Consider the following 15,907-nt stretch of genomic DNA (forward strand, 5'->3'; position numbering starts at 1 on the left):
TAGCAACCTCTCTTACGCACATAGACACACACAAGTGGATAGACAAACACACGCTGCTCCACCCCATATCTACCTCCCTTGACTGGCTGGGCTTGTTAGTGCTCACGCCTGTACCTGTTGGCTAATACGTCGGGCTGAGACACCTGTTAGACAGAGAAAGACTTTTCGTCTGTTCACACCAACCACACTCACTAGGACATAGATTCTCAACAAATCTTCCTGTGCTGGATATAAAGTGACAGCAGGTAGGAACTCTGGTGTTCACTTATTCATGCTATGATAGTTCATGTATTTTAAAAGTGTCAGAGTGATCGGATTGGTTGGGTTACATAAACTGTTTGTTGAAAGTGTTCATTATGAGTGTCTGCCCTCTCATTTTCTGGGTGTTTCTTTGCCATGATTGCTTCCTATCGTGCTCGGGGCTTGCTTTAAAATTCTATTGGCTTTCATTAATCATTTATCTCTTATAGGCTGATGTGCTAAACCTAAGATAAATATGGTCTCTGAGCCCTCAGTTAGTTCTGTCACCAATATTCAGGAAAATCCTCAAGAGATATTTTGTCGACTTACTCCAAAGGGAATGAATTCACAGCCTAAGGAAGGACTTTTTTTTTAAAGTGATATTTGCATTCTGACTTTAGCAATACTCCACAGTTTTGCATAAGCTCTACTCTGTGTCTACTTTCAGATAAGGGAACGCTCGTGATTGTTTCATTAGTATTTTCCCCTTTCTACTGAAGTTCCCCTGAGGACGTGGGCTTGCCTCTGAGCAACTCGTTTCTGTTTTCTGATTCTAAATAACTGGGGCTCAGCTCATTTGGAAATGAGTGAATAGAAAGCGATATTTGTGTAATCAGGTTAATCTTATGTGGGCCAGTTTATATTGTGACAGAGTGTCAGATACACAGAATGCCTATCTGCGTCCATTCATATTTGGTCAGTCGCTGCATATTTTGGAAAGTGCACAGACAGGATTGTCGGCATGTTTTAAGGATGAAACTGAGGAATGTCTGACACAGCACATGTTTCTCAATGGGAGGGGACATAGTATGGGAACAAAGTTGCAACTCGCTGTTCATGTCAGACGACTTGTTTTGACAAGATGCCAATCATCTCTCTGAATATAAAATTTAGTGGCCTGCAAAGAAAAGAGAAGAAAGAAGAGAGCGAGAACCCCGTGAAACAAGCATGTCAAAAGGTGAGCAGATTTTGATTTTAATGTGAGATGATGTGTTTCCTCCAATAAAAGCTGGGAGTATTATGCATCTGTGCCGGGCTCTTGGCTATAAATTCACTTATTACCCTGATTTAAGGCAAACTACAAGTGGTTGACGATATAGTGTCTGCTGGCCCAAAGGGGGACTGTATATCTTAGAAGCTATCAAGCAGACAATTATTAAGCTGTCATTATGATGCATATAGTGTGTATCATATTTCAAATGTGAGCTTGTGCGCGGGTGTGTGATGTGCACATGTTTGTATTTCAGAGGGAGACAGAGCGGCCGTGCTGCATACCACCAAAGTCCGGACGAGGCTGAGGGGAGACGCCAGCTGGTTGCAACGCAGCAATGACTCTAAGGATGAAACGCAGGAGGAGAAACCATGGTAAACACCCCTGTTTAAGCAGGATACCCATCATCCCATTATCTTCTACTCTGTCACAAAATAAATAAATAAAAATAAGATAAAACCAAGTTCCATTGCAGGATAGCGGAAGTTAAAGCCAGCCGTCTGAGCGGAGCCCCTGCTGAGACCAGTCCAGTGTCTTCGCCAACAAATTCTACTCCCCCACCAACCAAGTCTGACACAGAGAGGTAAACCCAGGTTTTTAATGTCACAGGCTTATCTGCAGTTCTTTGAAACATGACTGTGCTGATAACAAGTCTCTGTTTTGAGTTTAGGCAGCCAACATCCGGATACCTTATCAGGTAAGAGAAAGGCTTCTGATATTCTGAGCACCACCATCTGGGTTATAAATAACATTTACCACAAAGCATATAAAAACATGGTATATATTTTTATATGCCTTTTTATATATGGTATATATAAAAAGGTGTATATATATATATATATATATATATATATATATATATAGATAGATAGATAGATAGATATATATAGATACATGTATGTATATATGTATATTTAAAACAGAGATTTTAGTCAGCCAAAGTGGAGTCTGAGTCAACATCACAGTGAACACTTAAAAATAAACAAATAAAACACACACACACAAACTGTATAAAGAAATAAGGGCTTGTTCAGGAATTTCTTTCTTTTTCTTCAGGGGTGTTTTCACTAAAGTGGACAAGCCTCCTCCATCCTCACCATCTAACGGCTTTAGGTAAGAGCAGCTGAACCACACAGCATCAACAAGCAGTTTGACCTTTCCTCCATTACTTATTATCTGGTTTTATTGCAGCAAAGCACCGCAATTCAACAAAAAGCCTTCAGAGACCTACAAGAAAATGTGAGCAAACGTAAATTCAGTTTAACTGCTGGCAGCTGGATGAGAGAGTCTTTTCACGAGGTGCATGTTTGTGCTTCTGTTCCTCAGAGCCCCCCACACTGTGCGGTCTGCTGCAGAGAAACAGGAGGGCCAGCTTAGCCTTGAGGAGCAGGAGAAGCGGTAAGACTCTCCTTGCATCCTGAAGTTAGACACCCGGGAAAGAGATTACATTAACATTATTCTGATTCATTCTGCAGGACGGAGAAAGCCAGTAATGTTCTGAGGAAATCTGCAGCCAGGCAACGGTCTTACGTGCTTTCAGCTGCAAAGAAATACGAGTACGTATTTTCTCATGCCACTATTCTACTGCTTATCTTGAGATACAGCATGCTTCTGTAATGCTTTCATAAAAGAACAGAGTGCATATGTTTAAAACTTCCCATGCAGTGGGAAATTCTTTTCACTGACGTGCCCTGCTGTGCACTTACGGAGGCATTCACACAGGCTTTGTGTTCAAAACTCTAAGGTCTCAAGAAATGCCCGACACATTGCTCATCAATAGCAGTCCAGCATTTGTGGCTACAAGGTAAGCCCTTTTCGTAGAGGCAAAAAGAAAAAATATGTGAAATATGTGTTCTACACTTGCATGCATTTCTACTTGTGCCATCATGTGGTTGACTTAAAATGTGCAGGGTGGAGATTACTGATGATGATGAGCCTTCTGAGACTCCTGCACCTGCCAGCACTGTGCTGCCATCCCCTGTTGTTCCTGTCACATCTGTTGCATCCAAGCCTGCGCCTGAACCTCAGAAAATGTAAATCCTGCACCATGTTTCTATTTCCAGTGCAACAAGTGATTTGAGTTTGATTCATTATCTCTGTGGTTTACAGTGCTGACACCACCACTAAGACAGCTGCTGCTGTGAGTGTTAATGAGCCGGTTGCTCCAAAGCTGGAGAAGAAGGCCACCCCAGAGCCCGCAAAAGAAGAGGCCCCTCAAGTTTCTGTTACAAAAGAACAGCCAACTTTTGACACCAAGGTGGCTGCTCCCCTCCCTGAACTAATCAAAGATAGTCTTCAAGTAGCCTCTAAAGAGCCACAACAAAAAGAGTCTGGGCAGACTAAAACGCCTCTGGTTGATCTTTCGCCACCATCAAAACCCCCAATATCATCTAATCAAAAGTCCCCTGAGTCGACCACTGCAGTGTCTCCTGTCCCAACCTCTGTCACCAAATCACCTGCACCTGTGTCCCCTGATGTGACTTCAACTCCTGCAAAATCAGATGTCAAAGTGTCTCCAGTCCCGACCTCCACTGCCCCGACCTCCACTGCCCCAACCTCCACTGTCACCAAATCACCTGCACCTGTGTCCCCTGATGTGACTTCAACTCCTGCAAAATCAGATGTCAAAGTGTCTCCAGTCCCGACCTCCACTGCCCCGACCTCCACTGCCCCGACCTCCACTGCCCCGACCTCCACTGCCCCAACCTCCACTGTCACCAAATCACCTGCACCTGTGTCCCCCGATGTGACTTCAACTCCTGCAAAATCAGATGTCAAAGTGTCTCCAGTCCCGACCTCCACTGCCCCGACCTCCACTGCCCCGACCTCCACTGCCCCAACCTCCACTGTCACCAAATCACCTGCACCTGTGTCCCCTGATGTGACTTCAACTCCTGCAAAATCAGATGTCAAAGTGTCTCCAGTCCCGACCTCCACTGTCCCGACCTCCACTGCCCCAACCTCCACTGCCCCAACCTCCACTGTCACCAAATCACCTGCACCTGTGTCCCCTGATGTGACTTCAACTCCTGCAAAATCAGATGTCAAAGTGTCTCCAGTCCCGACCTCCACTGCCCCGACCTCCACTGCCCCGACCTCCACTGCCCCAACCTCCACTGTCACCAAATCACCTGCACCTGTGTCCCCTGATGTGACTTCAACTCCTGCAAAATCAGATGTCAAAGTGTCTCCAGTCCCGACCTCCACTGCCCCGACCTCCACTGCCCCGACCTCCACTGCCCCAACCTCCACTGTCACCAAATCACCTGCACCTGTGTCCCCTGATGTGACTTCAACTCCTGCAAAATCAGATGTCAAAGTGTCTCCAGTCCCGACCTCCACTGTCCCGACCTCCACTGCCCCAACCTCCACTGTCACCAAATCACCTGCACCTGTGTCCCCTGATGTGACTTCAACTCCTGCAAAATCAGATGTCAAAGTGTCTCCTGTCCCGACCTCCACTGTCCCGACCTCCACTGCCCCAACCTCCACTGTCACCAAGTCACCTGCACCTGTGTCCCCTGATGTGACTTCAACTCCTGCAAAATCAGATGTCAAAGTGTCTCCTGTCCCAACCTCCACTGTCCCGACCTCCACTGTCCCAACCTCCACTGTCCTGACCTCCACTGTCCCGACCTCCACTGCCCCAACCTCCACTGTCACCAAGTCACCTGCACCTGTGTCCCCTGATGTGACTTCAACTCCTGCAAAATCAGATGTCAAAGTGTCTCCTGTCCCGACCTCCACTGCCCCAACCTCCACTGTCACCAAGTCACCTGCACCTGTGTCCCCTGATGTGACTTCAACTCCTGCAAAATCAGATGTCAAAGTGTCTCCAGTCCCAACCTCCACTGTCCCGACCGCCACTGTCCCAACCTCCACTGTCCCGACCTCCACTGTCCTGACCTCCACTGTCCTGACCTCCACTGTCCCGACCTCCACTGCCCCAACCTCCACTGTCACCAAGTCACCTGCACCTGTGTCCCCTGATGTGACTTCAACTCCTGCAAAATCAGATGTCAAAGTGTCTCCTGTCCCAACCTCCACTGTCCCAACCTCCACTGTCCTGACCTCCACTGTCCCGACCTCCACTGCCCCAACCTCCACTGTCACCAAATCACCTGCACCTGTGTCCCCTGATGTGACTTCAACTCCTGCAAAATCAGATGTCAAAGTGTCTCCTGTCCCAACCTCCACTGTCCCAACCTCCACTGTCCCGACCTCCACTGCCCCAACCTCCACTGTCACCAAGTCACCTGCACCTGTGTCCCTTGATGTGACTTCAACTCCTGCAAAATCAGATGTCAAAGTGTCTCCTGTCCCGACCTCCACTGTCCCAACCTCCACTGTCACCAAGTCACCTGCACCTGTGTCCCCTGACGTGACTTCAACTCCTGCAAAATCAGATGTCAAAGTGTCTCCTGTCCCGACCTCCACTGTCCCGACCTCCACTGTCCCGACCTCCACTGTCCCGACCTCCACTGGCCTTCCCGACCTCCACTGTCCCGACCTCCACTGCCACCAAGTCACCTGCACCTGTGTCCCCTGATGTGACTTCAACTCCTGAAAAATCAGATGTCAAAGTGTCTCCTGTCCCGACCTCCACTGTCACCAAGTCACCTGTCCCAGTGCCTGCTGTGAAAGAATCTGGACTGAACACAAAACCTGAACCCAAAATGGAACCAGAGCCACAGACTAAATTGTCTCCAAAACCAAGGTCAGATTTCCATTCAGTCCTGGCACATTTTGTAGCATCAACAGGTGGAATGGAATAAACTCAGGTGTTATGTTACTAGTTCTTGCATTAATTTGCGCTTTAATGTAACTGTGTTGATCTATAATTGTGCATTACAATTTATATAAGCTTATATAACCTATTAAGTTACTATTTGCTTTATATGGCATTTGGTTTGGTATTTTACAGACAAAGATCAACATAGTATAATTTTACTCTGTGGATTGTTAAAGATCACACTAAGAAACATTAGAAAAGGAAGCTAAATTACTTCCACTTAGACCAGCTACAAGAGTAAAATTCTCCTTGCACATTAATGTGTCCTTTCTAGTGCTCCAGTAATGTAGAGTACAGCAATAAAAACCTCACAGGGACCATTCATCTGCCTGGAGTAGTTTTACTTTGGGGTATTTAAAGCTGTTTTAGCTGGAAATATTTCTCTGGATGTAATTTTACTTTTATTTTCGTAAGTAAAAGCTCTTAATACTGCTTCTACCACTCCATCAATATAACATAAATCTACCTACCTATATAATGAGCCTCGAGCATGATTTTTAAGCAAAGCCATGTTTGTTATGAAAATATGCTTTCAGTGGTTTAAGTGGTTTTCTTTGTTTAGGTGTGTTTGCTCTCATTCTTTCACATGTGCAATTGAAAGCTGCTCTGGAATGTGATATGTTTGTTGTCCATCTTGTTTCACAGCTCCACTGCTGACACACTCACCGCTCTGTCCGACACTCTGATTTCTTTCGACACCAGTTCATCCAGGTACTTCCAGAAAAGAAAGATGAAAGCCGGAGAAACCAGAAATGCAATGACACATTAGTTCCCACAGCCTCAACAATATGCCATCTGATAATAAGGGCTTTTGTTTTGTTTTTTCCTCAGTAGCTTTAAGAATGATGAGACAGCCCTGGCAAACCAAAAAGGACACTCAGCGGACAATCACCCCACAGAGAACAGGTATAAAACCAACAACTTCCTCATTATTGTCATAGCAGTGTTGGCAAGAAAACTGATGAGGGCTAACTGCCACTGAGCTCACTTCAAAGTAATTACAAAATAATGCACATCTCAATTTCAGGCGCTCAAAAAGCCTTATACCAGGGGGTGTCTCTAATTATGCTTGATTAAGTGTGGCACATAAACATTTGATATAGAGCTATGTGCTTTCTTGCCAAAGCAGGTGCACTAATATATCTTTTCCTCTCCCGTACTGCAGTGCTGAACAGAAGCCAGCTTCAGAGCTCAACAACTGTGAACCAATAACAGACGATCTCCTGGGTTTCAGTGATGGGTTTGTTAAAAATACATTCTTACGATTGCGCAATTAAAAAGTTGTCACGGTGGCAAATATTTGAATAGCTCTCACAAGGTGGCACTGTTGGGCTTCTTATAATCTGCCCGTCCTTTACCTCAACTGGCCTGTTCTAGCTCTGAAATCTCCACTGAATCGTAAATCCCCCTTTGTTCATCAACTTCTCTGCTTCCTCTTCCTCTGCTCTTTCTACATCTGCAGTCCAGAGGAGCCAGCAGAGCCTGTTCCCCCCAGCCCAGGACGCTGGAGTCAGGATCTGCTTAGTGGAATGGACAGGTAGAGGAAGAACTCTTTCTCCTAAGAGTTATATGTGGAAAAAAAAGAATAAAAATAACTTCCTTGTCAGTAGCAAACCAAAATACCACCTCAGCTTACCTTTCCAGAGTTGGATGTAGAGTTTCAAGAGAACTCTCCTCCATATTTAAATTTTCTGTTTGATGTCTTTAGTGAACCAAACCCAGTGAAGACCAGCGGCACTCTGGATCTCCTGGCAGATGATGTCATTGTAAGAGGCACAGAGGCACGCAGGTGAGAAAGAGACAGACCTGTGTGACGGCTTCTCCTCCCATCTCACCCTCCTTGCTTATGCATCCTTATTATTAAGAAGATCCCGGCTCGCTGAGTTGAAAGACTTTGATAAACCCTCATCCTCCTCCAGTTTGATCCACAAATCAGGGCTCCGCTCCTGTTTGGCATTTTCTATTTTAACCTCCTGCTCCACGTTAAATAGAACCAAAGTCTCAAATTCCTGAAACGACTGACTTTGAAAGGGAAAGCCACGTTTCATCTGCAGCACGACTGGAAATAGAAGTGAATGTTCTGTACTGATTAGTATTGCCGCTTTGTTTTGTCTCCACCAGCCTCAGCATGCAGCGAGAGGAGGAGAAGCAGACAGACAAGACAGCCAAAGAAACACAAAGGTAGCGGGAGATGACAGGCTGCTCTTAAACAATTATCTATCTATGCACAACTGTTCCTTCTAAGACATGCATTCCATACACACATGCCTTGTAATGATTTATACCAAGTCTGCCTGCAGCTATGCTGCCAGCCAACCCCGCAGAGACACAGAGTCACTATAATGACCAAACTGTGATCATTACCTAAAAAAGCATGACAGCACACAAAGCTAAAGTCTGTGCTTTATTCAGATGGTTTTTGTGATTGCTAAATAGTTGAGTGCATCTCGAGCTTTTCTAAAGGATAGACATTTTAAATAGTGTATGAGAACAACCACACTAACCTTTACTTGCCCTCTCTTCTCTTCCCATCATGCCATTCATCTGTACCGCCCTCCTTACTTCTATCTCACCGCTGTGCAGTGAAGAGGACAATGCGGATCCCTGGAGCTCGCATGTGACAACGGTGACAACCGTAGTCACTGAGTCAAGGTAGTTTATTTACTGTCACATGTCAAATGCAAACCAGTGTGCTTAAAAATAGTACATAATAACACACGGTTTCACTCCAGCTTGGTAATATAAATGACCGGGTTGGTGTAATTGTTCAAGGGTTAATCTTAGGTGAAGAAATCCCAAAGTCCGCTGATTTTGCTGTTCAGCAGTAGAATAGTGTTTCCATTTGCCAGCGACATCCTGATTCTGATTTTGATTGAGTTTTGCCCCACGTCCCTCCGTGTTTCTGTTTACCATTCAAACTGCATTAAATCTTTCCATTATGAGTCAATGTGATCAGAATTCCTTCGACACAAGATGGGCAACGCTGACAATTGAGAGTGAAATCAGTGTGAAATTGTTTTTCAGCTCGGCTGATCCATTTGATCCATATCCGATAGGGACCACATCCCCTAACAGGTAATCATATTGGTTTGGAGCTGTGACTGTTTTCCTGCAAGACAGATAGCATCTCAGCATGCATAATGCAGCAGTTTCTGATTATGAGCCACTTTTCTCTATTCCAGCTCCTCTGACCTGCGCCAGCCCCTCTCTGATAGTTCCATCAACAGGTACGGGAATGATAATGCAAATTCCCTTTTTCGATACTGTAACCTCTGTTTGTGGCGCCGATTTCATCATGTTAGCACACGGTTTCCTCATTGCTACAACTGCTTTAGTTTATAACCTAATGCAAGAATTGTTATTCATAATCAGTAAATATGACACAAGAAGCACCAGGATTCTGGATTTATTGACATGCTCACGCTGATTTACTTATTTGTTTTCTTTTTTAATTTTAATTTTAGTGCATTACCAGCTTCAATGGAAAAGAGCTCAGAAACAAAGTATGTTAGTTATTGCTTATGTGTTTCAGCTAAAAAAAAAAAAGTAATATTGTGAGCATTGATGACATTTTTAGCATTAGGGGGTTCTACAAAGTCCTCCACAATGAGTTTTTTATGCACCCATTCATACACTTACACACCAATTACACTGGAACTGTGAGGAAAGGGAGATTGCCTGCCACTGGGAAATCTATAGAAACGTTCTCTGGCACCTGAAACAAAGTTGTCCCTGACACTGACAAAACAAGGTATTGAACCAACTCAGTTGCATACTTGTGTGATGAATCTATGATTGAGAAATGGGAGTGGAAGGGAAAGTGCAGACCCACAGAAATCCTTTTTTCAAACCTTCCTGCTTGAGCGTTGTCTGATGTGCTTCATCTGTCACAACTCCCGAATCCTTTCCCTCTCTCTCTCTCACTCGCTATCTCTCCCCACTTTGGCTGTTTTAGCATCAGCACTCAGCGGTCATGGAAAACCAGCACAGCCCAGGAGTCGAACACAGAGGAGAGGTGATGACATGCTTTGATGTACTTTTGCACCCCCACACTATACACTCTGTGCTTCATTCATCTGCTTTCACCCATCCGTGTCCATTGCGTGTTAAAAGCCTTTCAATGTCTCTCCCCTCTCAGCCAAGAAGCGCAACCAGAAGCAGAAGGCCAAGCTGAAGATCAACAGACGGTCATCATGTTTGAGAGGAAGTAAGTCATCTTGGATATTGGCTCCTTTTTATTTCTGTAACCTCCTTCCCTTTTCACCGCGGTGAAGTAGCGAGACTCTTGCAGCGCCTTGCTCACCGAGTCGGAAGACATTGCGCACTGGCGCTGATGAAAATAGGTCAGACATATATTTGTTACAACTTTCCTCCACAACTGTGGTAAACAAATCCCCCCCCACCCCCCAACCTTTTTTGTCTTTGGAAGAATAAACATCATGTGAACTGGTCATCTTCCAATGCTGCTATGTCTTTGTTTGTTTGTGTTCAAGGTCCCTTGAGAATGACTCTCCGTGGGACCGATGGACATCACCGACTGTCTATACCATCACCACAGAAGAGGAGGAGGAGGAGGAGGATGAAGAAGCAGAAGAAGAAGAAGAAGAAGAAGAAGAGAAGCAAGAGGAGGAGGAGCAGGGAAGGTATCTTCGGTATGGTTAAGCTCATTAAATGCACATTAAAGCACCTTTTTGAAACTATTTTAGCAGGATGTGATTATAGCACCTTAAAATTCAGCGGCTGTCAAGCATTTAATTGAAAGAAAGCTGAACACAAGATGAAACATCCTCCCGGCTCAGTCGGAGAATAATTAACTTTTTCAGCTTGTTCTTTTTTTTCTTTTTAAACTTTAATATTGTCTTATCTTTACCTGTACAAACTCATTATAATGCAGGAATTTCCTCTGTTTTGTAGCACTGAGGATACACAGACGGTCACAACCATCACTACTATCAGGTAGGGAAAAGGGGGTTTTTGCGTATTGAGAAAACTGTAGAGATTAGAAGGGTTTAGGTTAAGAGCATGAGAGATGTATAAGTGAAGTTTACAATCACACTGCTTGGGAGGAGGGCCTCAGATCAGGCAGTGCTGCAGTACTATAGAAAGCAGACCACAGCTGGTCAATAAACCGTGACCCCGGTGGAGCTGTGAGCCAGAAAGATCAGTTTCATACACATTTTTAAAAAATGCAGCAGTCTCGCTTGCTGGATTGCGTCCAGCTTATTGACTGCTTCAGCCTACTATAAAAGTCTAACACAGTTTTCTTTACTTTCCAGGGAGATACGCAGCGAGCCTGAGCCCTCTATGGATCGGTAAGTTTATGATCTTGTAAAGTCAGACAGCGTAATGCAGAGGGTTATTTTCTCTCTCGTCTGTTGATTTTCTCACTTTTGTAACAACACTGGCTTTTCCCTTTTTTTCTCTTTTAAATCCTTTCATGCCTCTAGAAATTTGAGCAATGGAGCGCTGCTGCATGAAACTTACATTTACCTGTTCTTCAACGAGTGGAATAAATGGTTATTTTATGAAATGTATCTAAAAACAAATGCACGCCATCAAATATTTAGCACGTGTGGGTTTGTGTTACGCTTTCACCTTCTGGATGTGCTTTTGTCTCTTTGTAAAGCAGCCATTTTTAGTAGGCGGTGAGAGATTTGGGCCAAATGCTTTAAGAGCGCAGCTGTATCCAGTAACTGAAAGTTACCTGTAACTCGTTTATGACACCCGGTTAGACAGATTTCCATTTCAACTCTATTACTGAAGTTGAATGACAAGATCTGCTCTTCCATTGTCTTTCAATTTGCCCTCATTTCCTTCCCTCTAATTATCAGCCTCCAGATGTCAGAATAATGATGTGTATTAGAGATGTCCTTTTGTCAAATCACAGCCCGTTAACCAGCGTGTCATTAACAAGCAGTGGCAGAAGTGATTATCTCCTGAGCTGCATTTGACAGATGTGGGGTCCTTCTCTACAACCCATCACTGTAATGCCGTCATTGAGTGAAAGATGAGACTAACGTTGCTGCACTCTGTCTCCAGTTTCGATACCTATTCCAGGACCATAAGACAAGAGGAGGAGAGAGTCAAAACCCCAGAACCTGAAACCAAAAAGTGAGTGACTGTACAAACTAGAAATTTAATTTGGATTGACAGCATATGTAAGTGTGTCAGAATCCTAAATACACTCATGGGTGTGAACGTCAAGATAATTTGGGGCTGTTGAAAAGTATACATACACAGGCTCAGACATATACTTACACGCCCACTAATATTTGGTTAAATGTCCCTTAGCCAGTTAGATAGTAAGGACCCAGCTTTTAATCCTATTCCACAAATTTTCAATAGGACTGAGGTCGAGGCTTTGGGAAGCTCATTCCAGAAGCATAATATTAGCCTTCCTTATCCATTCAAAAACCAGTTTTGATGTGTGTTTGGGATCATTGTCCTGTTGGAACAGCCAGTTGTGTCCAAATTAAATCCATCTAGCTGTTGGTTGGATGTAAAGGTGAAGAATTCAGAGGTGGTAGTCCTTTATTATTCCACCCACTTTGTGCAGTGTACCAGCACCACTAGCAGCAAAACAGCCCAGAGCATGATGCTACCACCACCATGCTTGACAATGTTCTTAGGTTTGAAAGCCTCACCTTTAACTCCTCCAAATATACCTCTTATAAAGTGGCCAAATAACTCAATCTTTGTCTTGTCTGGCCATAAATCTTTTTCTCCTAAAAGCATTTGATCTGTCCATGAGGACAACCGCAAATTTCACTCAAGTTTGAAAATGTCGATTTTGGAGCAGGAGCAATTTGTGATAGTTTGAGTCTTCTTCTGGATTTTGGCAAAGTGGTGATTGAACTGATGAACCTGGACTCTGCAGTTGTTTAGAAATGGCTCCAAGAGACCCTCTCAACTTATGTAAATCTACAATTCTCCTTCTTGGAACAATGGAAAAGTCCAAGGAACTCAGTGAACATCTGAGTATTGGTCAGTCCAATGAGTATTATTGAACAAATCATTTTTATGCTGGCAAAGAGAAACTACCAGTCAGTCATGATCACTAATGAGAAGTTAGCAAGCTTTGGCTTTGTCAAGTTAAAAGGCATTGTTGAACCTTTAGCACTACTTATTAAAATATTTGTGTATCCAAATTTTTTTAAGCCATTAAAGATGTATGTCGTACAATCATTCCACCCTGAAAAAAATAAAAAATAAAATAAATCACCATGACATTCATACCCACGATGAGTATATGCAAACCTCTGACCACAATTGTGTATATATTTTAGGTATGTGTATTAACCCACCCTTTGCCTCTCCTTTAAGGCCGTTTGTGTTTGTGAAGGAGTATGTCAATGCAACTGAGACGTCCTTGCAGAACCCCAGAGACACGCTCGATAGGTGGGGCCAATAAATTATTTACAGTCAACTGCCATATTGATATAAAATACTGCTTTAAAAAAACTGCAAGCACTGCCCTCATGATGATTTACTCATTGCTCTTGTTTCCAATAGTAGGTCAGATTACCTGACTTCAAGCTCCACCAGCTATTCTTACAGCAGCCCATCTCTTTACTCCAGGTAATAACACAATCTCTAACCCTGAACCCTACTTCTCTCTCAACACTTCAACTGCTTTCACTTCTTGCTCTTTACGTGGCAGTTCAGCCTTTTTTTTCACTAACATCATTTAAACTGTATTCATGCGTTTCTCAAAACTCCTTCTTAACTACACTTCAAACCCTTTTAGCTGTGTTACTGTGTCCGCTTTCAGTTCTCACAGTTCAAGTACTTCAGCTGGAATCACTGTTTATAAATCTGAACATGTTTCAGGAATAAATCTTACATAGTAACATTTTAACCTATGACAGAGAAAGGTGTACCATTACATAATTCAGTGGGTTTTTTTTACAAAACATACTTCACACTTTTTGAACCAGACCTAGAAGTCTCTCTATCAAAGTTTGAACTACGGATATATTTATAATGTATAGACAGACTTTATGACATTAATTGATGTTTAAGAAAACAAGGAGAATATTTGTTTTTATGAGATTTCACACTCTTTGTGTGAGTATATTGTTCTACAGATGGAAAACCTCTGTTATTATGCAATAACATGCCCCGTTTTACCAAAGGCATGAAAATATAACAGCTATGATTTAAAGATCTAAAATCATCTGAATATTCACAGGTCAAATGTAATCTGGAATGATAGTTAAGGCAGCAAGGTGGCATGGTGGTTAGCACTGTTGCCTCCCAACAAGAAGGTCCTGAGGTCAATTTCACCATTAGGCCGGGGCCTTTCGGTGTGGAGCTGCATGTTCTTCCCATGTTTGCGTAGGTTCTCTCCAGATACTCTGGCTTCCTCCCACATTCCAAAGACATGCGGTTAGTGGGGATAGGTTAATTGGTAACTCTAAATTACCCATAGTTGTGAATGTGAGTGTGAATGGTTTTCTGTGTCTATGTATTAGCCCTGCGACAGACTGGTGACCTGTCGTAGGCTAGGCTTTTTCCATTTTTAGCAGACTGAAAAATGCTGCAAAAAGCAGAGATACTGCAGACACAGCTGAGAAATTCGGTGACATGAATCAGCTGAGATGATGCTTAGAAGACCCGAGTTGTCAAGGAGATCAAAATTAACTATAGACACCAAAACCATTTTTTGTACAAGCTTGTAAACATGTTTTGTTTTTTCCCTGTCATAAAGTTTATTATTTTAACATTTGAATCTGTGGGGGTTGCCATGGTGCTTACATTTCACCTTTCAATATTTCTGTCGTGACTACTAGCATTTGTTTTACCGTTTACACTATTTGACATATTTCAGTTGCATATTTCGAGTGCTGAGCATGTGTAGCCTCTTGGTTATCCCTATGGCACCTCCATAAACAAGACTATTCCCTAAATGCGTTTTAAAGCCGCAACCACAGCTATAAGCCGCAGCTCTTTCTCCCCCGCTTTGTTATTTCCGCTGCTGACAAAACTAGATACGTGCAAGCAGCAGGGCAGAAATTCCACCAAGCCTGCTCATTAAGAGGCTAAGCGGGGACATCAAAGGATTATTTACACTTATTAAATTCCCTCACATAGGACTCCAAAGATCTTGTTATTCAACCAGACTGAGCTTCAGTGCACTGTAGCTGTTCATGATTCAGTGGTCAACCTATCTTTTCTCAATCAGCTACTCCAGGATCCCACTGTCAACTACCTGTACATACTGCGGAGAGCAGGTGGGAAATGATGCCAAGATTACCATTGAGCACCTCAACATCAACTGCCATCCTTCCTGCTTTAAGGTAATTTAGGCAGATACAATGTTGATTTTTTTTTTCCCCCTAAATAATACTGCAAAGAAAATACACCTTTAAAAAAAATTGTTTGGTGAATCAAAAATAGTGTCTTTGCCAACAGCAGTAACATAAATGATGTTTGTTGTTATTGCCCGTCCAGGCAAGTTTAACCAGATAATTACGTTTTTGTAGCTCAAATAGTTTTCCTGCAAAAATTTCTCATCAAGGCGTTATCTCGTGGTTTTCTTATCTTTCAGTGTGATGTGTGTAAGAAACCCATGGGAGACCTTCTCCACAGTATGTTCCTACACGGCGGGAAAGTCCACTGTGAGACCTGCTACGCTGCCATCTGATCATTGAAAGCCTCGCAGACCTCCTCGCTCTTTCTGCATGTTAATTCGCACACAAAGCGAGAACTGCTCTTTTTTCAAAGTTTGCACTGCATTTGTTTGAACTCACGATTAATGTAGCTTAAAGTGACCGCCGAGTATGATTTCTTAAACTTGATGATGACATATTTTAAAACCTTGCGTTGTGTTTTGATGGTGGTGAAAGCTTTATCTGCTTCGGTTTACTATGAAGGATACGTCT

The sequence above is a fragment of the Oreochromis niloticus genome, linkage group LG2 (assembly GCF_001858045.2).
Source record: "Oreochromis niloticus isolate F11D_XX linkage group LG2, O_niloticus_UMD_NMBU, whole genome shotgun sequence".
Classification (NCBI taxonomy): Eukaryota; Metazoa; Chordata; class Actinopteri; order Cichliformes; family Cichlidae; genus Oreochromis; species Oreochromis niloticus.